The sequence below is a fragment of the Dipodomys merriami genome, unplaced genomic scaffold, assembly GCF_024711535.1.
Source record: "Dipodomys merriami isolate MVZ:Mamm:240054 unplaced genomic scaffold, mDipMer1.0.p SCAF_2, whole genome shotgun sequence".
Taxonomy (NCBI): Eukaryota; Metazoa; Chordata; class Mammalia; order Rodentia; family Heteromyidae; genus Dipodomys; species Dipodomys merriami.
This window is the reverse complement of record NW_027203381.1, coordinates 116,121,392-116,138,330: the sequence shown is the minus strand read 5'-3', so window position 1 is coordinate 116,138,330 and position 16,939 is coordinate 116,121,392. Positions and strand designations below refer to the sequence as shown.

The 16,939-nt window shown below is 39.0% G+C and overlaps 1 protein-coding gene across 3 annotated transcripts in view; it reads left to right on the top strand.

The window, feature by feature from the left end:
* The window catches only part of Runx1 (RUNX family transcription factor 1), an 803,982-nt gene that overhangs the window by 181,261 nt on the left and 605,782 nt on the right, over positions 1 to 16,939 (top strand). For 2 of the 3 annotated variants that reach the window (XM_070030636.1, XM_070030635.1), the window contains one exon: positions 14,082 to 14,337. The exons of the other annotated variant lie outside the window; for it this stretch is intronic. The gene's annotated coding sequence lies outside the window, so the exon portion shown is untranslated. The remainder of the gene's footprint in view (positions 1 to 14,081; positions 14,338 to 16,939) is intronic. 3 annotated transcript variants of the gene reach the window in all.

Sequence of the window (16,939 nt, the reverse complement as noted above, 5' to 3'; positions counted from 1 at the left end):
GCGACTTGGTAGTGTCAGTCTTGGTGTAGCCACCATTCACTTATTTGGAAGTTAGTTGAGTGAGAAAGGGGTGGAAAATTTACAAAGACAGGGAGTAGCCAGGAAGAAAAATGGAAGAAAACATACATGGGACAAGTGTGCCTTTCACCAGTGGCCTCTTCCTCACTCTACTCTTCCAGACAAGGACGACTTCATGCTGAGTTCTAATTCTTTCTTGGGCTTTGCTTCTGACCAGTGATTTCCTATGACTAAAACAAATACTACAGTTTTTATCTGACTCTTGAGCAAGGAATGATATCTTTAAAGCCATAAACAGAACCATGTCTCATTTAGTTTTCCTCCAAAAGTAGTGTTAGATGCTATTGATAATTGATTAAGGTTTTCTGTCTCCTGGAAACCCAATGAATAGTCTCCCAGAATTGCTCACCTAATAAAAAATTGATATCTATATCTTTGAAATTTATATGCTGGGTATTTTGTTAATTTATGTTTCTTCTGACTTTCCATTATTTCCTTATCTGTACAACGAGATAATCTTTGTAATTCAACTCCAAATTTTCTCCTCAACTCAAGCTTTGGTGAGAGTGATTTAAGGAGAAAGCTAACTGAGGCATTGAATTATAATTATTATTTACAAATGGCAGCTCTAATAGCTCTGCCTTTCCCAAACCTTCTTCCCCATGGATTGTTTTTTTGTTTTTGAGCTTGGGATTTAGGTATCTTCCATAAAAATCACTTTTTAGGGTTGGTCAAACTCTGAGGGCTGTTGTTTGGCAGACTATTGCTAAGTGCTCACGAGTTACTGGGAGAAGCAGGTGCCCAACTTGTGTTCACTTCGCTCATTTGCATGAGCTAATTATTTGGTACAGCTCCTACCACCCTCTACCCTTTCCACCCTTTCTTCTTCTTACAGTTATTTCAAAACAAATCTATTTTCAGGTTTTATAGATTTCCTCACATTCTCCCAAACATGAAATATGCCAGGATGTATAAAATTAAAATACACTGAGAACCATTTTAAAAAACATTCTCTCTCCCTCTTTGTTTTGAAAATTTCGTGAGATCTAGGAGCAAAGATGTTTGTTCAAAGATATAAAAAAAATGGCCATGAAGGGTTTTGCATTCTCTAAAGCCTTCACACTCTTACCTGGTACGTAGTATAGGACTGCAACAGTACTTATTGAAAAAAACGCCAGATAAATGGGTATGTGCTTTTTATTCCTGGAAGAAAAGTCTTTGGGAATTTTCTCATCAAGGAAAATTTGGGGGAAAGCTAATGACCCTGTTAGCTTTCAAGTGTTATGCGAGGTATTGGAGGTATATGTGTGGAGGCATTACTGTATTCCTATGCCAGGTTCCTAAACCTAAATTTTTTTTGCTTTCTTTTAGGTTGAGTTTTCTTTTCAAGAAAGTAGAACTCCCTGGTGTAACTGGCTAAATTTTTTCTTTTCTAGAGTCCTATTTAATTACAAGACTTTTAGTGGAACCTAGAACTATGTCCTAAGTCTAGAATACATGAGATTCCAATGATTCTAGAGAATTTTCTTTCTTTCTACAAAAGTGAATCTCTGTTTTTTAGTAACTCAAAGGCAAAAGTCTAAAAGTGGCTTTACCATCTAGGAGATGGTCCACATTTGCCTGCTTACAACATGTGTCAGGACGATATAGAGACGTACAACTTCCTGGTTAACAATAGCAGAATAAAAACATGCTAATCACATCTACAGAATTAGTATTTGAGGTAATTTCTGAATGATGGAGTTTAGAAAATGGCATGTCTCCATGAGATAGTCTTGTTGGGGGTTCTAAGGCCTTCTATTGTAGAGTGTAGGTGAATAGTTATTTCTGTGGTACTTACTCATGTCACGGCCAGGCTCTCAGGTCGCTCAAAGGAGCGCTGAAGGGAGCTGCACACACACTGGTCTGAGGTACTGTGCTGCTGTCAGGGAAAGTTAAAATCAGGAGGGAAAGATGAAGGGAAAGGGAACTGAAGTTGAAAAATTGACAACAGTATGCAGGGCCCAGGAGAGTTAAAACACAAAAGAAATGTAAGCACTCCTGATAGATATAAAAGCAAATCAACATCAACATAGTCAATTCTGTGTGTGTGTGTGTGTGTGTGTGTGTGTGTGTGTGTGTGTGTGTGTGTGTGTGTGTGTGTGTGTGTGTGTGTGTGTGTGTGTGTGTGTGTGTGTGTGTGTGTGTGTATACATGCGTGCTTGCCAAACGTGGGGCTTGAACTCAGGGCCTGTGCACTTTTCCTGTGCTTTCCATTTAATGCTGGTGCTCTACCAGTTGAACTCCAGGTCTATCTCCAGATTTTTTTTCTGACTAATTGGAGATAAGAGTCTCACAGTCTTTCCCATCCAGGCTGGCTTTGAACTGTAATCTTTAGATCTCAGCCTACTGAGTGGCTAGGATTATGGGCTTGAGGCACCGACATCTGGCTACTTTCTGAAGACATTTTAAGATGTGGAAATGACTGAAAATTATGTGTTTGAAATAATGTCTCCAGATAGATATATGTTGTATTTCTGTCTACCTCTGATACCAAAGGGAGCATTTGCTACCTCTACTTGTCCTATGACAAAGTTATAAGCCTCAATAGTCCTTAGATTGTAATGTGCTATTTCATTGAAGAAAATATCTATCCCGTATTTGATTCCATGGAATTATGCTGCTGGGCTCTGAGGGAATTTGGTGTCTAGACAGAGCCCTGTTAACCCCGCTCTCTACTCTCTCAGTCCTCAGAACACTAAAGAACCCTGGCTCAGGAATGTCTGCAATTAATTTACTTTCTCCCTAAAAGAAAAAAAAAACAAAGGCTTTCCTTTTGTCTTTCTTCATTTTTCTTTTCTCTCTTTCTCTCTGCCTTTGCTTTCTCAAACCATGGGGATTCTGAGGTGGTCCCCTGTCTTGTTTTTGCCCCGTTTGTTTCACCATGCCTTTATCTTACTAGAAATGGACTTGTCATACGCATATTGGGGATGCTAGAGATCATACGTTTCTAAATTGAACCACAGAATTGAGAATGAAATAAAAGGAATTTCTCTCAATGGTTGTGTTTGTGTGGAGCCATACTACCTATTGCCTGAAATTTCCATGTCTTTGTCCTCAAGTTTTCTCAATGACAGAATTTAAGAATGCATGTAGGTTTAACTCTATGAATTCCAGTAGAAGTTTGGTGGCACAAGTAAAAGGGAAGTTAATCAACTGAAGACCTTAAGAGCTGTATTATGAACTCTGTTCATGATGAACTGTGTTCACAATGTTCGCTGTGCTCATGCAGTGACTTGTTCTGAAGATAAACTTGCAGAATCACCATGGTAGAGCCAACACAGTGATAATGGCTGTTATAGATCATGATGAAGCCAGACTCCTTATGAGCTTTATCTTGAATCAGTACAACTCTTCTACTGGTGGCTATAATTGGCTCAGTTTGGAAACAAACGTCTTGACTCCAAGAAGTTCAGTGACACTCCCAGGGTTACCCAATTCACAAGTAGCTGACTAAGTGCTCTTTGCTTTGCATTTTACTCTTGCTGGAGTTTTCTTCATAGGGGAGGTTTCTCATAGGCAGTCATTCCAGGGAACACAGGGAAGGCACCTCATCATTTTGAACAAACACAGATACCCCAGGATAGGTTAGTTCTCACCACTGGTCCTCTACAAAGGTAAATTTTGTACTCAGGAACAATTTGTCAGATCCTGGCATTTTCCTGTTTTTATACCGAGGGCCTTGACAGGCAGTGTTTTGGAACACAAGACAATAAGAATGATAGCACATAGGAATGCACCACTGTGGTTCTTCATTCAAACTCTACAGCTACGGAGCTGTCAATGAGCTCAGTGCCCTCTAATGTATACGAGGCATTAGAATAGTATGTGTGTTACAATATATCAAGAGAATAAAGTAGGTTAATGTGTATCAAGCTCAGTGTACATAATATGAATAAACACTGTATACATCACACACATAGAAAATAGAATGAGAGCTCTAATTTTTGTGCTAATTTTCTTTACATCTGCTGACATCCCAAATACGTTAGTAGTACGATAAGATCCTGGTTAGTGAAATCAACATAGCAGCAATCAAACATCTTTCATGGAAATTGCGAATGATGCTCAGTTTTTCATGAATCAGATACAAGCCAATCAAAATAAGGAAGCTTGATGTAAATCACCCTATGTATAGTAAAGTGGTGGTAGAATCGGTTACTTAAACAAATCTACCCAAAGTGGGGCGTGGAAAGACCGAAAACGCAGTACATTAAAAGACTAAAGAAACCGTGACTGCAAAGTTTGAAGAAATGAAATGTAAATTCTAAGAGAGAACAATTCTATTGTTAACTTCTCTTTAGATTGCTTTGAGCTAATGTTCAGTGTTAATGCCTGGCAAATTCCAAACCAGGAAAAACATAGGTACTTATCTTTCGTATTATATATGATTAAAATTAAAGTTGATTTGTCCATTAAGCAGTACAGTAACAGGTTTTCTGACTTTTCATAAGACATTAGAGAAATGATCCATATCAAGAAGACATTCTATTTCAAAAGAACACTAATCAATGCTGAGAACATTTGCTATAAATTATTCACATTTGTTATAAAAGACTCTAGCCATTTAAGAATTAACAGTACATAAATGTAGGGCTACCTCACCTTGAAAAGTTTGAATATGAGGGGCTGATTACAAGGGGAAGCTCAGATCTGAGCTCAGTATTATTATGAAGAATAAATCACGGAACATCCTTGCATCTGATAAAACATGACCCCTGCTTCTTGTTGTGTGTACTTTTACCACACATTAATATTTCATACAACCATTTCAAAATAAAGTCATAATGCGAATCATAAATCACCAAAGAGTGGTGAGAAACCACTTTGGTTTATATTAGCTGTATACCGATGATACTTAAGTATTTCCACCATTAGCCCAGACTATTTGAGCATTCTCTGTACCTCGTTTGCTCTATTTCTTCCATTTTAAGTGGTAGGAATATGGAAAACAATGCTAAATCCATTCATTAGTGATAAAATGGGGGCTATTTGTTCTCATAATTGATTTCATTTCAACATGGACCTGTGAAAATGAAAGCATGGTTGAAAATGACGATATTATTGACCTTGTCTTGTCAAAGAACATGCCTTCCCAGTGAATTCTGCTGAGGGCCAAGGAGCATCATATGAACATAAAGTATTGAAGGAAACATTAGAACAATGCATTGAAGGTTAATAGAATAATTTAACATATACATATGGTTTATACTCATTAACAAATGGCTTCTTACAGGGCTCCTGAAATCGTGCCATTATGATGTTTTGTTTTGGTCATCTTTGTTTTCTGGTCATTATTATTTCATTCTAGTCTTGCTCAAGTGGAATCTGTTCCACTGAATGACGTAAGTCTTTCTTTGAAATTGTTAGTGCTAATATTTGAGGAGTCTAGATACGGTATATCTGGAAATGTATATGTTCTTGATGAGAATAAAAAGCTGTGGAGTTGAAGAAGCCTAAACTCATAAAAAATGGATGTTTGCCAAATGGACGAATTGACAAAGACATAAACATATGACTGTAGGAGGTTGGCAATTATTTGAAGAGGCTTTTGTCTGTGGTTTCTTGTGCTTAATCACACTTTGTAATCTTCAAGATAATGGCATTGTTTATGGACCAACACTTGGGTAGCTCCGGTGACCCCTAACTCATACAGGGCAAGTGAGGTTAGAGTTCAATGCCTTCCGGGATGCTTATATGTTCTTTCAGATGCCAGGTAGGACAAAGGATTCGTGTTATTCTATCATGTGTAAAAGCAACCAGGTGTAGTCATTCGGTAGGGACATGGTGGGAATGAGAATACTAAGAGAATGCATAAAAGAGTGAATGGAAAAATTAGAAACTTAAAATAACGTATTAGTAAAAATGTGTTGATTTTTATTCACCAAAATACTCCTTAAGTTTTAGAAAAATTTACAAATTGAATGATGATGGACACTGGTGGCTCATGACTATAATCCAAGCTACTCTGGAGGCTGAGGTTTGAGGATCATGATTTGAAGCCAGTCTGGGCAGGAAAGTCCACCAGATTCTTATCTTTAATTAATAACTAAAAAAGACATCAGTCAAGTTGTGGATCAGGTGGTGGAGGACCAGCCTTGAGAGAAAAAGTTAAGCAGTGCCCAAGGCCCTGAATTCAACTGATGACCCCTATAATCTCAAATCCCCTGACAAGTCTTCAGAAATGAGCTGGGATTTCAGAAACCTAAAAGAGCACATATGGTATCTGAAGAGCCCAGGCTGCTCCAGTCCCTTAGGTAAATGGAACAGTATTTGCACATAGTGGTCAGTAGATGACATCCAGCACCTAAGAAAATGTCAGTGCTGTGTGAAGTAGTTGTTATACTGTACTGCTGAGGGAACCCATATTAAGAAAACAATCTGTGCAAGTTCAGGACAGACACAATTCCGTCCACCAACCTTCCCACCCACCTAAATATTTCCAGTCTTTGGCTGGCTGAATCTGCAAGCATAGCCCTTGAGGGTCTCCAGGGCGAATGGATGATTTGTTGTTTGTCTACCTTTGTTCCAGGCATGCAAATGCCCCCCAACAGCCCAAGGAAGACTAGAGCAGGCCTAGGTGCGTCCTAGCCGAGCCCTTGTACCGCTCTGTAATAGCAAAGGGTAATTTAACCTCTGCAGCCTATTCCAGCATGAGGCAGTTTGCTTTTATGGAGGGCAGGAGAGTGCCGGAGAGCAGGTGACTGTGGGCAAACCCGAAAGCTGAGCTTTGACCTCCGAAAGGAATCAGATCTTGATTTCAAGAAGGCATTTAAGACAATACCCCCCCAACACTTTGGAGTACCTAAATGGATGGTGGAAACTACGAGAAAAACCACAGGTAGTGTCTGGTCAAAAAGAAAGTGATGGGAGGTGTGTGAAGGTGAGCAAGTGAAGTCAGAGAGTGCTGGAGCTGGTGCCAGGGCACACATAGCCCCAACGTTTGCAATATTGATCAGCATGGGGCACCGGTGAGAGGCAGAGGGGACAGCGGGGAAGGCTGAGGCCAGAGCAGAGGGCGTTAAAAGATTCATGGGTGCAAAGGCTGGAGCGGATGGCCCCGTCTCGTCCAGGTAAACCCACTCGCAGCCCACTTGCGAAAACCGACATCCCTTTCTCGCCCTTTCCATTTGGTATCTGCTTAATGGATGCCTCTCCTCTTCATGCCATGGCGGAAGCCCCTGGCTCTGTCCGCATCTCAGGAGAAGCCCACGAGTGACCCCAGACGAGTGCTTTGTCCCCCAGCTGCCTGTCAGCCAGGGTGTATGTAGGTGGGTGTTGGAAGTTCAGGGTGGGGACCAACCCTGCCTTTGGAAGGTTCACCCCTGGGTCCCCAGTGGTGGGCAGGGCGTTGGCCTAGGAAGACAGGCAGGAAGACAGGCTGGACCGAGGTAGGCTGTGTCTGCTTCTGCTCTCTTGTTTCTTCCCTGTCCCCCGGGGTTGTTTTGTCCCCATTTTTGGGTGTGCGGGGACATGGCTAATTTTGCCCACTGGCCTGCTGTAGGACTCCACCCCTTTGGGGTTCTGTACTGTCATTTGTTTTCTTCTTATCTGACCTCTGAAAGAAACTGAGACATGTGTCCTTGCCCCAACAGTGCCAGAAAGGGGTCCTCACTGCTATTAATTAAACTGGTCACCCATTGGAATTTTTTCTTTTTCCACTAACAGTAGTAATGCAAATCTTGGTTGCTCTCTCCTGGAAACTTACAGTGGTTGACTTTACAGACATTGTGGACTCCTGCCCCATTTTTAAAAAAGTAAATCTAATGGACTCCAGAATAATGAGCCCTCATCGCATTTTCCATACTCATAATCATCTCTCCAGTAAAGAAAGAGTTGGGCTGTTTTTGTTGTTGAGAATTTAAACATAATTGCAGTCAGAATCCTCTTGTAGAGAACATTTTAAAAGTAAGCCCCATTTCATGGGCAAAATGATACAACCTGATTAGTGGGGCTTTTGCTAATGAAGAAAGGGAGGTACCATCACTGCATGCTCAGCCAGGGACCTGTAACTGTCACGTGTATTATATTTAGCCACTGGAAAGCAATAAAGTGGAGAGAAATGTAGGTCAGACCTGGGAGTCTGAGCCAAGTGCGGCTCTGTTATTTTGTATTTTAATATAGCGTCTCTATACTCAGTTCTTAGTTTGGTCCACCTGGTAACAGTGCTACTGGCACCCTTTAATTGAAAGCCTGAATGTCATTTTTTTTTAAAGTTAATACAAGGAAAGGTCAAGGTCAAAGTTAAAGCCAGGACATTTGTCTCCATTTCCAAAGACAGAAATACTAAGGTCACTTTTGAGATGATTTATATCTTTCCAAATTTTAAAATACAATGCAATTACTTATTTATCAGGCTAGGCCTTGGAACCATTAACAAATTTCTTTAAAAATGTAAAGTATCGACTAAATCAGCTACAAGTACACATTGACGCCACAGAAAAGAAAAAAACAAAAAAACAAAAAACACCAGGGCTCCTTATAACTCGGCTTAGCACAGTCCAATTCCTTTTATCCTCAACTCCTATTAAAGTTGTTTAAGCAATGTTCCAACTTAATTGCCAGCCCATCTGTAGCAGGAAACAATTATTCTGCATAAGCCCACGTACCGCCTCTGGTTTTCCACCAGATTATTTAAAAACAATATTTCCTTAAGATAACAATTTTGATAATGATGCAGGAAGGAAATATATTTGCAATTAAACGAACATGCTTTAGCACAACAAGCAATAAAAAGCTTAACACTGAGCCTTTGTGAATTAAATGCCTTAAATGCCGGAACAGCATTGGACAAAAGTCATGGTTTTGCTGACACATTTATTTCTCAGTAAATGAAGACTGTTTAGGTTTAATGCATTTGTGGTTAGCAATAGTTTAAGAGATCAATGTAAATTCATTCCGAACTAGTAAATAAGGCTTTAATGAAACTTCTAACCCCATGCTCTCGCACCTTCTACCTCTTCAGCATCCTGCGGTGACCCAGCAGGGCTCTCCTCCAGGCTGATGACATGCACATAACATTATGAAGTGTTTGACAGATTTTATTTGATGTGCCGTTGATTTATGGGGTTCAGACTGGGTTTCAACATCTTACTCCCCCACCCCCAGCTTTTGGTTCATACTTAGCTCCTGAGCATTATGACAATAATTTCTTCTAAAGGTGCTAATTAATATAAACTATATACTATTAATGAAATGCATTTGAGGACTCCATATCATTAAACATTTCCACTGCCCCAAATTAGGTAATGCATGAGGAAGCCCTTCTTCAGACTGTAAAGCAATCTACAGATGTTAGTTATCATAATTATTGTTGTTACAGGAACCCTGTGTTTTTTTGCATTATTATGCTGTTTTCCTTTAATACTTAATTCAAAGAGTAAACACACACAGACAACCAATTTCCTTAAAACCTGCTTACATTTGTTAAATAGTTTCATGAAGGTTTTATTGTAAATCATGCTTACTGCTATTATTTCATTGAGCTTTAACAAATACTTCTGACATCGTCAACATGAATTTTTGCATTGAACTTGGTCAGCATGAGAATTTCCATGGGGTCTGGATATGGCAGAAAAAAATGCTTTGGGAGGATCTGTAGCTATTCTTTGTACCTCTCTATAAGGACGATTCTGGTGTTCTCTGCTCATTTGCCTTCCCTGCCCTCTGTGAATATTGAACTTGAGTGTGTGTTTTTGTCTTGTCTTTGAGGGAGTGGCCTGTGTGGGATGAATTCCTTCTCTGTCCCTGTCTCTCTCATCTTGTTCTGGCCTAAAAGACTTAGGGAATGGGAGCCATTCATACTAAAGAATGAAAGTCAAGATTAAATGGTTGAGGGTGAAAGTTCCTGAGCTTGATCTTGGTGAAGGATTTTTTTTTTTTACCTGTGGAGGTACAATGTCATTTTTTTTGTATCCCCAACCTTCTTGGTACCTTTAAAAGGTCAGTTACTCTTTGATATCGACACCTTATAATATATTCATACTTCTGCTTTCTCTTCATGGTTTAATGTCAAGAACATCAAAGAAGCTGCTAAGGGTTTATCTGAGATGTAAACAAATGAAACCAAAATGAAGCAAATATTCAAATAAATAAAGGAACTCACTATCCAGGTCTAGGGCTTACAAGAGAGCAGATATTCTTGCTTGATGAGGAGTTATGAAGAAAATGACAATGCTAAAAGGAAAATGAGCAGAAGTTCTTTCTTCTGATTGGTAAATCAGACCTGAAAAGTATTTAAAATATGGAACTTGTTAGTAGAACTTGAAGCATGGTACATCCATGGGGGGGGGGAGGGAAGGGGGTAAAATAAACAGTGATATATGCTTATAAACCAAGGAAGTCAAGAAAAAACCTGCTGAAAAATAGAGGAGGAATTCATTAAATTATACTGTGCAGGAACTCCAAGCCCATTTTTTTTAACTAGTAAAGATATGAAGATAACTTGACCATTAGAAAGTTCCCAAGTACATTGCAACCCAACCAAGGGAGTAATCATGAATTTCTAATAGGACGAAAGGAGATTAGTACTGTAAATATCTACAGGCAGGCTCCATTCCATGGTTGTTTGGTCCATGTTGAGATTGACTTCACTGTCATCATTCTTGTTAATATTTGAGATTTTTTTCTTTTTAAATTTCTATTATATAATGAATACCCTTCCAACCATTTCTGCAATAAAATTTGTGTTTTCCTAACTCCTTTCATCTCTTGCTTTTGTCTTTTACAGTGGGTATTATTTCAGTAGAGTTCACAGTGGGGTTAGTATGAAGAACCATGCTTTTGTACATCTATTACACAGCAGTTTCAGAATAATGCTATCTGATCATTGTGACTGTCCCCATATTCAGAATAGGTAATCTACATCGAGAGAGGTCAAATTTAAGGTCATACAGCCCAGAAGTAATACTATTGAGATGAATTTTAATATCTGTTCTGCACTATTAAAAAAATAAATTACAGGCTCTAAAAGTCCTGTTACTGGCAGGAAAAACAGCAACCTCACAGTACTCTTCCTTCTGTGGATTCCAAATAACTGTTTCCCAAATGAGTAAATTAATATGTAAGTCAAAGTGAAGTTTTTCTTCCTTATGACTCATGGAGACCTCAGGAAAGCATGATTAGAAATAACTTCCTGGCTCACGATGTTTACTTCTGATAAAAAGTGAAACAGTGTGGTAGCTTGAATAAACTTACTTTCTACCTCAAGGGCCTTGCCTTCCTCTGTCTTTCCTTGTATGTGTACGTATTGCCAATATTCTCAGCATTTTACAATTGTAGTACTCTGCGTTTAACATATTTATTGTTAATTTGAAGAGTATCAAGATATATTTTTCCTTTCTTTTCAGCAATACTGAAGATTAAATTCAGGGCTTCGAGCTAGCTCTAATTGCTTACTTGCTGGTGCTCTACCACTTGAACCATACTAGTCAGGCTTTTACTTGGGTAGGTGAAGATAGAGTCTCTGGGACTTTTAAATCTGGGATGAACTTGAACCATGACCCTCTAGATCTCAGCCTCCTGAGTATCTAGGATTACAGATGTGAGCTGTCAGTGCCTGGCTGCCTGCTTGCTTTTTAATGAGTTATTTTACTGGAGATTATTTTCTGATCCTTGAAATACCAAATATGAGTTCAAGTATTCATTTGGATCTGAGATACTTAATGACTGAAGTATAATAATGAACATACATGAGAATTCTAACTTGGTTGGAAGTAATGTGCCCCAAACTAGTCACTATTAATCCTGATTTTTTGACATACTGAATCTTTTGAAGGAAGGACATGATTTTCAACTTTCAAAATGTGCTTCAGTATTATTCAAGTTAAAAATAAATGCATTATCCAGAGTCTGGCATGACATCAAAGCAACTTTTAATATGTAAAATATATTGAGAAATGAATTTATTTACTAATTTACTAAACAGTGATCATATAAAAAATAAATTTGAATTTGTTATTTTGCAGTTAAGATTTATGTAGGGGAGGCGGAGAACAACAACTTCATGTTGAAAAACAATTTTTGCTTTGTAAGAAGCAGAAAACAAGGCAAATTTAGATAAAGATGAACAACTGTTATGGAATCTATATTTTAAATCAACAGAAAGCATTCCTATGCTAGATAGCTTCAAAAAATAAATGCTCCTGAATGATTTGAGTGGGTAACTGTTATCCTGTGTGCCAATTAGGTAATAATTTGTGGCAATTATATATGTTTATACTTACAAATTAAGCTAAACTGTTATAGTTCTAAGAGGACTACAGAATTTTAGTTGTTGGCTCTTGAACTGCACATCACAGTACATTACAAAGAACTTCCAAAATCATCACTCTTGTTAATTCCAAAATACTAAGCTATTAAATTGTACGCTGTTAGTGTTGACCAGTCTAAGTCGAAGAAAAAATAACTAGTGATGTTTGTAGGTTCAGTGTTGTTTGTAACAATGTCAAGTTAATAATGTCAAGACAATATTTAAGGGATGTCCTTGGATCAGTTTGTAAATGCTGACTACTTTTCCTCATGGCAACATCAAAATGGAGAAAGACAAGGAAAGAGAAATTGTAGTTTTAACAAGTTTTGGCAGAAGGCAAATAAAATCATTCTCAGATCCCAGTTACTCTAGCTGATTGGGAAGTTAGCAATGTGAAAGTAAGCAGTGGTGTCCAATTTAGAGTTTGTCAATCAAATCTTTGATAATTACATCAATTAATAATGACAGTGTTTCCTAAACTTACATAGCTTATCTGCCTGCTTTAAAGTGACATCTGTCTATAATAAACAACACACAACATCTTTCTGAATTGAAAAGTCATTTAGAGCCAGGCACTGGTGGCTCACACCTATAATCCTAGCTCCTCTGGAGGCTGAGATCTGAGGATTGTGGTTTGAAGCCAGCTCAGGTAGGACAGTCCATGAGACTCTTATCTCCAATAAACTACAGAAAAAGCCGGAAGTGGTGCTATGGCTTAAGTGGTAGGGTGTGAACATTGAGCACAGAGTGGCTCAGGGATGGAACCTGGGCCCCTAGTTCAAGCCCCGGGACTACCAAAACAAAAGTCATTTAGGAAACAAAATAACAGTGGATCTTTATGTTTACATTCTGCCCTGCTTTAAGATGTAGGGTCTTCGCCCTATTGCAAATGAAACCCAAATGATTGTGTTGCTCACATCTTCCCGTTACTGAGTAGCAGGAAGAACTTGGAAGAAATTGATCCTTGAAGCAGCACATTCTAGCATTTATTCCCCATTGACGTATGTACCCAGCACCAGGAAACCTTTATATTCTTACAGCCTGTGTGTTTCAACAGGGGTCAGGAATACCTTATTAACTTTCTGTTGCCTGCGGAGAAAACATTGTTTATAGAGCATTGGCTTATTGCTAATGAGAGAATATATTAAGACGTAACCCAGGCATGGTAGAATATAGATTCTTTTCTTCTAATTATTTTTTTCAGGTCTTTGTCACTTCATTGATGATATTAAAGCAGCACCAGGCATGTAATCACTCAATTCTTTACTTACTGGAAAAGGCAAACAGATTTTATTAAGATTAGAAAATTTTCCCCACCCCGATTTGTCTCTCTTCCCCTCCAGTGTCTCTGCATCCATTCCTGAGGATTGTGAGACGCGAGCAGAACAGTCCAAATGGCCCCTCTTCCTGTAATAGTCATGCATATGCCTGGGGCGTCTCATCGCCTCATGAATTTGCAGAATGGCCACAGCAAGGCTCCTTTAAGTCTTGGGGACAATTGCTAAACACATCCAAAGTGACACGAATTATAGAAGAGAAGGTTCACTGTGACCCTCTTGGTTTATGTAACTTTTGGACCTGTGTCCCAAGCCCTGCCGGCCTTGTTCCCTCTCCTTTGCTTTGCACCATCACCCCTGACCACTGGCTGATCTCAACGACAGTGCTTATTTAGAACTGACACACACATTGTCAGCTAAGCCCAGCTCTGCCAGGATGGAGGCAGAGGACACTGGGTAAGGGTCAAATCTGACCTCCACCCTTCCTCATTTTCTAGGATCCAAGTGAATACTAGGGGGCAGAAGGCAGCAACAAAGACTCGAGATAGCACAATCTTTCTGCTGGACACCGCAAATGATGGATCCCAGAATTTCTGGGACATGCCTCTCCTAGGAGCCTCCTGATGCCTTCCTGCTAACTACACAACCTGGGAATCCTCCAGATGGCAGTCACTTCTTCAGGACAGCAGCTGGCCCAGGGAAAAGTGGATCTGCATTCCCACGAGGCCGAGGAGGAGAAGTCTGCCTAAACTGGTAAGGAGTTGTCTCCACTGACAGTAATTATGGATTAGGTTAAGAATGAACAAGCACTATGGAGAAAACAAAGCAACACAAGGTTCTTAGTAACATGTAACTCAGCAAAGAAAAAAGGCAGCAGAATGAAGGGGTCCAAGACAATGGGAGGCGGGCACCAGGCAGGTCATAGGCAGATAAATCTACAAAGTCCTTATTTTGTCCCTAACATCTAAAAGGACAATTGTTGGCTGTCTGTCCCTCCTTCCTCCCCTGACTTCTCTCTCTCCTTCTTTGGTCTGCTGGTGTTTCCAACCTTATTTCCACTATTCTCCCATACCTTCTGATCCAGGTCTGAATCCCAGAAGTCCTGTGTCATAGAATGATAAAAAGGGCCAGAATCTCATCCGTATGTATGTATATATGTATGTATGTATGTATGTATGTATGTATGTATGTATGTATGTATGTATGTATGTATGTATGTATGTATCTATCTATCTATCTATCTATCTATCTATCTATCTATCTATTATAGTTCATCGTGGGTTTTGAACTCAGGGCCTGGGTGCTGTCTCTGAGCTCTTTTGCTCAAGGCTAGCATTCTACCACTATAAGCCATAGCATCACTTTTGGTTTTCTGGTGATTAATTGGAGATAAGAGTCTCACAAGGACTCTTCTACCCTGGCTGGCTTTGAACCATGATCCTCAGATGTCAGCCTCCTGAGTAGCTAGAATTATAGGCATGAGCCACCAGTGCTCAGCCTCATTTTTTTCATTAGTCTTTTTTAGCCCTAAAGATCCATTATCAGCCATCACCTGTGTATTTTTACTTCTCCTGTGAGTCTCAGTAAAAACATAAGAATGAAAAGGCATTGGAATTGAGTAGCTAGCATTCCCATCATCTCTTACATCTCATGTGAGTGTCATCTCTCAAGCAGGCATATTCTGCCCTTCCTCTATAAATCTGACTCATTGTCTCCAAGATATTCTTTTTTTTTGTCTTTTTTTAAATTGTGAAAATACTGTACAGAGGGGTTACAATTACATGGGGAAGATAATGAGTACATTTCTTATCAAACATTGTAGCCTCCTCCTTTGTTTCTCCTTACCATCCCTTCACATCCTCTCCCCCCTCACAGAATCCTCCTCCCCCTGCTCCCCCTCACCAAAGTTGTAAAGTTCTTTTTTTGACATAACGACTTGTACATCTCATTGTTGCAATGGGTCCACCTGTATTCCCTAGTTAAATGACTTGTTTTTTTCCCCTTCTCCTCCACAAATTATACAGACATAAAATACAGTGAGAGCAGGGGTTATACTGTGGGGGAGAGACATACAAAGCTACAAAGAAATACTCTTATAAATGTGTTAGAAACAATTGCATGAAAGAAAAAAAATTTGAATACATATCTTAGGGTTCATTTCCCTAACATCAACTTATCTGACCTTTTCTGTTTGACTCAGACATATACTAGTTATTGCAAATAAGGGAAACTTTGGGACCTATGTTTCTTTGGGCCTAGCTTACTTTACTTAATATAATTTTTTCCAAGCCTTTCCATTTCCTAACAAATGGGGCAATGTCATTCTTTCTGATGGAGGCACAGAATTCCATTGTGTATATATACCACATTTTCTTGATCCATTCATCTACTGAGGGGCATCTGAGTTGGTTCCATATCTTAGCTATGGTAAATAATGCTGCAATAAACATAGTCGTGCTGGTAGCTTTAGTGTGGTCTTGTTTGTGATTATTTGAGTAAATGCCCAAAAGTGGGATTGCTGGGTTATAGGGGAGCTCTTTGTAGAGTCTTTTGAGGAACCCTCATACTGCTTTCCAAAGTGGTTGAACAAGTTTACACTCCCACCAACATTGATGCAAAACTTCTCAACAAATCCTGTTTGATCATGGTGTATGATTTTTTTGATGAATTGTTGAAGTCGATTGGCCAAAATTTTGTTGAGAAGTTTTGCATCAATGTTCATCAAAGAAATGGGTCTATAGTTCTCTTTCTTTGATGAGTCCTTGCCTGGTTTTGGGATGAGGGTTATGATGGGTTCATAGAATGAGTTTGGTAGTGAACTTTCTCTTTCAATTTCATTGAAGAGTTGGAAGAGTATTGGTGTGAGCTCTGCTTTGAAGGCCTTGTAGAATTCCACTGTAAAACCATGTGGTCCTGGACTTTTCTTAGCAGGGAGGTCTCTTATTGCTGTTTCTATTTCAATGCTTGATATGGGCCTATTAAGATGGTTTAACTCATCTTGGTTTAGTTTAACTCATCTTGGTTTAGTATCGGCATGTCGATATTTGCTAGAAAAAGGTCCATTTCTGCCAAGTTCTCAAATTTATTAGCATAAAATTTTGAGAAGTATTCCCTTATAATGTTCTGAATCTTGGTTGTTTCTGTGGTGATGTTTCCATTCTCATCTCTGAGTTTATTTATTTGGGTGTGTTCTCTTCTTTTTCTGATAAGATTTGTTAAGGGCCTGTCAATTTTATTAATTTTTTCAAAGAACCAACTCTTTGTTTTGTTGATTCTTTCTATGTTTTTTTTTGGGTTCTAATTCATTTAATTCTGATTTAATTTTAATTATTTCTTTCCATCTACTGGATTGGGG